Source organism: Carassius auratus, unplaced genomic scaffold (genome assembly GCF_003368295.1).
Source record: "Carassius auratus strain Wakin unplaced genomic scaffold, ASM336829v1 scaf_tig00214282, whole genome shotgun sequence".
NCBI lineage: Eukaryota > Metazoa > Chordata > Actinopteri > Cypriniformes > Cyprinidae > Carassius > Carassius auratus.
Window position 1 is genome coordinate 1,494,028 of NW_020527593.1, and position 7,859 is coordinate 1,501,886.

A 7,859-nucleotide genomic window follows, 5' to 3' on the forward strand; every position below is an offset into this window, starting at 1 on the left:
GTTCAAGTGGATCACACACTTAAACAAAAAGGGTCTTTACACTTGTAGTTTGGTTTTCTTGAATCTTTTGGACCAGAAAGGTCAGGGAAAAGTGCATGTGCTTAGTGTTCACACTCTCATTTTTAACACAGAACCAAAACAAAACCTAAATACAAAACAAAAGCATAAGTATACGGTCATAACCTTATTGTTTTACCAGCTTATATCTCACAAAGAGCTTAACTGTTGAACACATGGAGATCTACTGTAAGGAGACAGTGGTTTCAATGCCTGTGTTGAACTGTAAAGGTCAACACAGCTCCTATAACGAAAACAACCAGGTAGAATTTTATCCTTAGGGTCACACTTTGTGACATAACTTTTTTTTTTTTTTTTTGGTTCGATAACATTTGTTGAATGTCTTCAGTCAGTGTTGCATTCATATTTCAGTTGAACCTCACTAGAGATTGTTCAGAAGCGGACCAAGAAGACCCACCATTTCCGCTTGTTTGTTGCACACTAAGCAGTGTTCATACTTATTTAAATGAACCACATTAAAAGAGCATCACATCAAAGTTTGTTAAAATTTTAACCAAATATGCCAAGTGTTAACACGCACTAAAAGTGACTTCTGTGTGAGTGCTGCTACATGCACTATCGACAACTGACAACAGATGTTTTTTGGCCTGCAAATTTCAGTGAATTTTTCTTAATGTGATCAGACGTGAATGCTGTAACCTGGTGGAAGAGTCACAAAATGTCCTGCCAAAGGTTCAGATTGTGGCTGAAACTGAATTAGCAGAGTACCTTATTGTTTCTGCAGCATCTTTATAGGTTCATGGTTTTAGGTATAATAAAATCTGTGGTGTTGGTTTTCAGTGTTTCAGTGTTTCAGTGTTCTGAAAGTTCACCGATAAACATTTAACCCTGGTCTGGAGCTAAAGTGATGACCAGAGCTGTCAGTGTTCTGTCCTCTCATTCTGTGGCTCTGTGACCGGGTGTCAGGCAGAGCAGATGTGGGTGAGCTGCTGCAGGTAGAGCAGAATTTTGCGTATGTACAGCTGAGCCCTGCGGGCATGGCTAGCAGAGAATGGACAGGAAAGAATACAGCCCCAGGGAGGGTGTCTGCTGATGGGTGTTCTTCATTGTCTGAGCATGGCTCTGTCACTGGCCTATGGTCAGAGTGCACACCATTGTAGACTTACCTGTATTCTGGTATTACAGTACAACAGAATGCCTATTTAACTGAACTGTTTCCTTACTGAATATGTTTTTTTTTTTTTTTTTTTCATGTATTTGATAATCTTTTCTAAGTGAATGTTGACTAAGAATAGTAGATAAGACAGAACATAAAGAACCTTACAGAAAGTACTGTGGTAGTACTATGGCAAAGTCATCATAATATATAAACGGGTATAAATGGGTATAGTTTATATTTAATAATGACATGCTATACTTGATCTAAAATAATTATTTAATACAACTTTTAATTAATATACATGACATTTCATTACCTCCTATTAATGGGGAGGCTACATATACAGTATTTGTACTGTAATTAATGTCACATGGAAGGATGCATTTAAGTGAAACAGTTCACAAAAAAAAAAAAAGAAAAAAAAAAAAGAATGAATTTTATGTGTCGTGTGTGTGTGTGTGTGTGTAATATACACTACGCATAAAATACATATTCTACTTCTCTAAGATTTGTAATGCATTTCAAAGAAGCCAATTATCAATGTTGAATACCATTATACATTATATATATATATATATATATATATATATATATATATATATATATATATATATATATATATATATATATTAATCATTTTTCTTTATTTCTAAATTTTTCTGTATATATAGGGCATATGGTGGCATATGGTAAGTTTGAATTTACAAAAATGTCGATGTCATTGACAAATAACAATTACAAAAAAAAAAAAAAAAAAAAAAAAACAATCAGAACACAGAATGCATGAAACTAAATTTCTTTATTAAAACATTGTTAAATGAAAGCTCTTGGCATTGCTCTTTTTCTTGGTCCTTTATATTCTCCCTTTCTGTCTCAGAACTAATGTCTCATCTTAGTCAGTTGACACAAATTGTCATGCTCACTATTACCTTGTTTCCAGGTCTCTCTTTTCCCCACAGTATTAAGCCATAGAGCCCTCCAGCACTGGAATACACAGTTTGTCTGCTTGATACTCTATACCAGGCTTTTTGTGGCTGTTGAAGCGAACAGTGTTGGGGGTCTTATCCAGGATGTTCATTAAAAGTGCAGTCTGTTAAAAGTTTACAACTTAATCTGCACAATAAACAACTCATAACCCGTTGAACAGATATGAATAGACACAATTCCCTAAAAAGATAAGACCTAAAATCCAGAACACCCACTAATCCCCTCTCACCTCCATGACCGCTGCGCTTAAAGCGATGACATACTAATAAATCACTCAGCAACAAGCATTGTTTATGTTGGGGGCAATTATCTCAGGCATATGTAAACCTTCAGCACCGTGATAAATTAGATGCTGTGAATAGGTGTCCAAGAATGACACCATCGCCATGTGCTTCACCGCCCTTCGGAGCACAACACCAGCGCTGATACAGAGTACAACAAGCTTCTGTCACTCGCCGTCAACTGGCTACTTATGGGCGAACAGGGAATGGTATAATTGGGTAAAAAAAAGGGACTGGCGGGATAATGAGCGCACGGTGTGGGATATAAATAAGCCTAATTTTGTTTCAGTTTATTTTTCACTGTCTTACGTCGAGCGATTTAATTCCTGGCTCTGCCGAGATGTCTGCAGAGTGACTTAAATCCCATCTGGAGGAGGAAACCAGTGTGGGATCCAGGCTTCTGGAGAAATAGAAGAATGACAGATAGAGAAAGAGTTGGCAGTTGGGACATGAAGCCATCCACGACAGCTATCACGGTTTACTCTCTGGCCATTCCAAATCGGATGGATTGTTCCAAATGAGTATTAAGCCATGGACACAATGTGCCCGCTATATCCCACTCAGAAGAACGTAGATGGTAATAAAAGTTTGTTTTAAGTTAGCAGCCAATCTCACACCATGAGTACAGCTGGTGAAGGACACGCTCTAGTGCTGCAAGTATAACTGTGGCACATCGATTCGGGAGAGCATCACTTTCTCCGATAGGAACGTCCAGCAAGTGTCAGTAGAGGTATAGAATGCAATAGATCTCAGCAAAACAAATCTAGAAAATTTATCAGAGGGATCAGAGTGAGCTACTTGTGATTCTGATGTTGCTCTGGCGAAGTAAGTATATAGTCAGCCATGAAGATGACACATAAAGTAGGAGGGGACATTAAAAGGATGACTATCCTAGAGGAATTGTCCATCCGTTAGTTCCAGGAGATGGATGTCACCTGAGTAAGAAGCAGATATGACAGAGAGGCTGATTTCATTTGGTCACTGCTAAGCATTGAGTGATGACAACTGTAAGCACACTGGCACTCCTGGAGTAAAGGACTGAATGATGACCCACACAGAGACACAGAGAAATGTCTTAACACCAAACAGTATTTTGTGGTGATGGTGTCCAGTTACTAAAGATAATTATATAATTATCTATATATTATATATGTTTTTTTTCAACCCAGTGGTCCCAGAAATCATTATTGCTATCAAAATGTTACAACATAAATTATATCTATACATATCTGTGTGTGTGTGTGTGTGTGTGTGTGTGTGTGTTTTCCTTTAAAATTCAATATAAGTCAGAGCTCTACATGTCATGAAACCAACTACTTTTTAAGTCTGTCTGAACTATGTGAATTCAAGCCAAAATATGTTACAATTATCAAGTTGTCCTATTTCTTTGCTTTTTCAGATTTTTATGATTGTTGGAGAAATAGTGTGCCTCCTAAATAGGTCCTAGCAATTCCAATGGAAATTCCAACGTCGTTCAAATTTTGTTGAAAACTCAAGAACATTTTGAGTTCTGCGGGCTTTACACTTATACTGTAATATGATTGATGCCAAGTGATTAAAACACATAAGATACAGCCCAGTACCTGCTTAACATCTCCTGAGCTTTAATCAGTTTTTAATCAAGCTCTTGTTTTAGCAAGAAGTATGAAGTTATTCACACAGCGGGATTAAAGAGAGCAATTCATTTTCCATAATTGTGATAATAACTCTCTTTCACAGCAGCTTACACATCGGTATCACTGAAGCAGGTGATTCAGCTCTCGAAACAGACCAAGTACTTTTCACTTAAAGCTGAAAAGGATCAGGACTACCTGAACAACATGAAACCCTTGTCTGTTTGTTTATGGAGTGTGTGTATGCGTGCTGTATCCTTGTGACTGCTGAAGTGGAACAGTAATGAATAAAAAAAAAGAGAGAAAAAAAAAGAGAAAGGTCACTCCCAGCCTCTCTGTAGAGAGCTTCTAACTCTCACTCTCTGAACGACTGTGAGTAATGTCTTCACCCCGGCCAAGTGACTGTGGTTAAACAACATGAACATACTCACACATTCAAAGACACACACATATGCTCTTTTGAACCCCGTAGAAAATATTTATATCCTTGACGCTCTCCGTCTGTGGTGATTACAGACTGGATATAAAAGCTGGTCCATGTTTATCCATGTCAGTGCTTATATTAGGGATGGCCACAAGTATTCGAGTACTTGAACATGACAGTGACAGTCAATCATGAGACCGGTCACTATGACATACTGTCCCTCACACAGAAAACAGCTCAATACATATGCAGACATTGGAGGGAATATTTAGTAAAAACGTGCAAATATAAATTTCAATCTATTTTTACCATTATAAAAAAAAAAAAAAAAAAAAAAAAAAAAAAAAAAAAATTGTTGTAGCCTGCTCTGTGAATTATTTAAATGGGTAGTACAATTGAAAATGAGTGTCATTTAGTTGACCAAAGTGGCCTCATATATATATATATATATATATATATATATATATATATATATATATATATATATATATAAATCGTGAATATCAAAGATTTAGTGCCATAAAGATGATTGTGGCAAACCCAGCAGGCCTTCTTAGGGGATGCCCTGGAGATGGCAGGGTGATTCTACAATTTACTGCAAAAAGTAATAGTAATAAAAAGTAATCGTAATAGTAAAACGTAATAATGGCTTTATTGTTTAAGAATTTAAAGCCTATTTCTCTAACTGATGGTAAAATTTTGATTATGGTGGCATGTCTTGTCAGAATTTGTTGTGGTATTAGGGAATGAAAAACAAAACTAAATAACATAAATAATCATTAAAAAGAAATAAAATAAATACAAACGGAATAAGAACTATTTATGCACCATTAAACTAGTACAATTTTGGTCTGCTAAAGCAAATGGTGTGAATCAAGTGCCATTGTCATTTCCAATTTGTTCAGTGCAACCAAAAAAAAAATGAGCATCCCTATAAAATGTAGCACAAGGTGATCATCTGCTTCAAGATCCTTATATCCACAAGGTGCAGATCTCATCAAGCTTATCTGGACACTCATATATGATAAAGCATATCAGCATCTCGTTTCATAATTAAAAGGGCATTTTCTTTATCTACATGACTTCTAGGATGAAAATAAGCACTTTATAGTCTCAATCAGGGAAATGGCACTTGATGAGCAGAGATACTTGGTCTATGGATGAAACCGTGAAGCTGTATTAGAGGTCATATTCATTATAATTAGAGTCTTGCACCGCTGTGGTCTGCTTTGCTTCAGTTCCCCCTGTCCACAAAAGCAATTCGGTCCCCATATCTGAGAAATATTGGAACAAAAGAGGCAATCAGGTTAGAGGAGAACAAAAGCCCAATTTTCTCCTGGCTAATTAAAGTAAAGGAAGACAAGATGAAGGGCAGTGCCCCCAGCATCCCTGTGCAAACTCAAGGACCCTTAAAGGCTGCTCTTTTATTTGCCTGTAAATTGGGCGTCATCTCTTTTTTCTATGACAAATCTCCAAAGAGAAAGAAAGAGAGAAGATTAGAGAGACATAGGAGGTTTTCATGTATTTTGATAGCGAGACAGGAGAACTTCTACATCTATACATTATAGAAGCATGAAAACAATTACAAGAGTGACATACCTTCTGAAAGGAGCCTGACTTCAAACCAGCTGACTTTTTTTTGCTCGTTGCAAAATGTCTAATGCATTAAACAGACCAGAAATAGAAGATCCTCTAATAACCAACAGGTCTGGTATTTGGGTGCACTTTGGATTCCCAGCGCGTACTGAGTGAGCCAGGCCTGACTGAGTAGCCTAACATAAACATATAACTATAGGTTGGTGTTTTTTTCTTCTTCGGGGGTGTCAGGGGCGTTGCCTGTTACGTCGTTTGGGTTATTGGGCTACCTTGTTGAACGCATATCATTATTTCTCTCTCTTTTTAAAAAAAAAAATAATTAAATATACATAATGCGTACCGCGTACCGAACCGAAAGCCTCGTACCGAACGGTTCAATACGAATACGCGTATCGTTACACCCCTTTATTTATTTTATTAAACAAATAAATATAGAATTTTTTTTTTTTTGTTGTTGCTACAAATGATGAAAGAGCTTCTATGGGTTCTTCTACGTGTTTCCACATCAATGCACTGTCGTGTTCAATCATGCAACCATAAGCATGCATGCAGTTGTTTCTAAAGATGTTCTGACATTTATTCAATTGTTTATTTGTGGAAATGCTGAATGATTACATTTTATGTTACTGTAGGGAGCCAGTTCTGTTTTCCAATGCAAATGGCAGAGCCCACACTATCACTGACATGATCTGCTCTCACACACACAGTCACAGAGCTGCAGCTAGAGAGATTTAGATGCACCTTGTTTCCCTGGGAAAGGAGCCTGTAATGCCAGGTTGCAGAACTGTACTCGGCACACTATCCTCAAAAGAAACAGCACATTTAATCAGATTCAGTGAACCTGTCTAAATAATTTATTCAGTAAAGGAGGCACATTTTCATAGACAGGTAAACATGATGTAAATGCAAATGTGATACTTATAGAAAATAAACTAACAGTGAAGAGATAAGAGTCAGTTCACCCAAAAATGAAAATTGTATTATCATTCACTCACCCTCTTACCATTCCAAACCTGTAAGGCTTTCATCCTACTTTTTAACATTTCACCAGAATATATATTGGGCTGTTGTTTCCAAAGACATGAGGGTGAGTAAAAGAGATTTCATTTTGGGGTGAACTATCCCTTTAAGACGATCCTTGGTTTGGCTTTTGGTGCTCAGTGTTGGGACTAATGTAATGAAAACAATGCAGTTGGCAGTTATGAACAATGATGACACATAGTTAAAGGAAAACTCCACCGTTTTTTGAAATAGGGCTTATTCACATTATTTCCTACATTTAGATAGGTGGGCAAATGCATTTTTGTGTCAGTGCATGCATTGTTTTAGTTTGACCGGGTCGGCGTTAGCTTAGCTTAGCACAATGAATGGAATCCTTTGTTGCCAGCTAGCATGGCCTGAGTAAAAGTGATCAAAAAATAAAAAAAAAACCCACCTAATTACTTCTTGTGGCCTGCGTATTCACAACGAGTACAAATAGCGATCCAGATTAACACTAGGCAATTTCCTAGGCAGATATTGACTTGGGACTATATTATGGGGAAGCACAGGCGAAGCACTGCTGCTTAGGCGAAGCACTGCTACTTCGACGCAGAGATATCACGCAACACATGAAAACATCAACTCTATGTGAATACAGGTATAATATGGGTCGATCTATACATGCGTCATGATTAAAATAATCACTTACTCTGTGGACAGCTGTCCATTTGGTCCATTCGGCGTGGGGCGTTTTTTCCAGTTCACTTTGTCACACCGGAAAAAAAAAATCGAGTACTGCA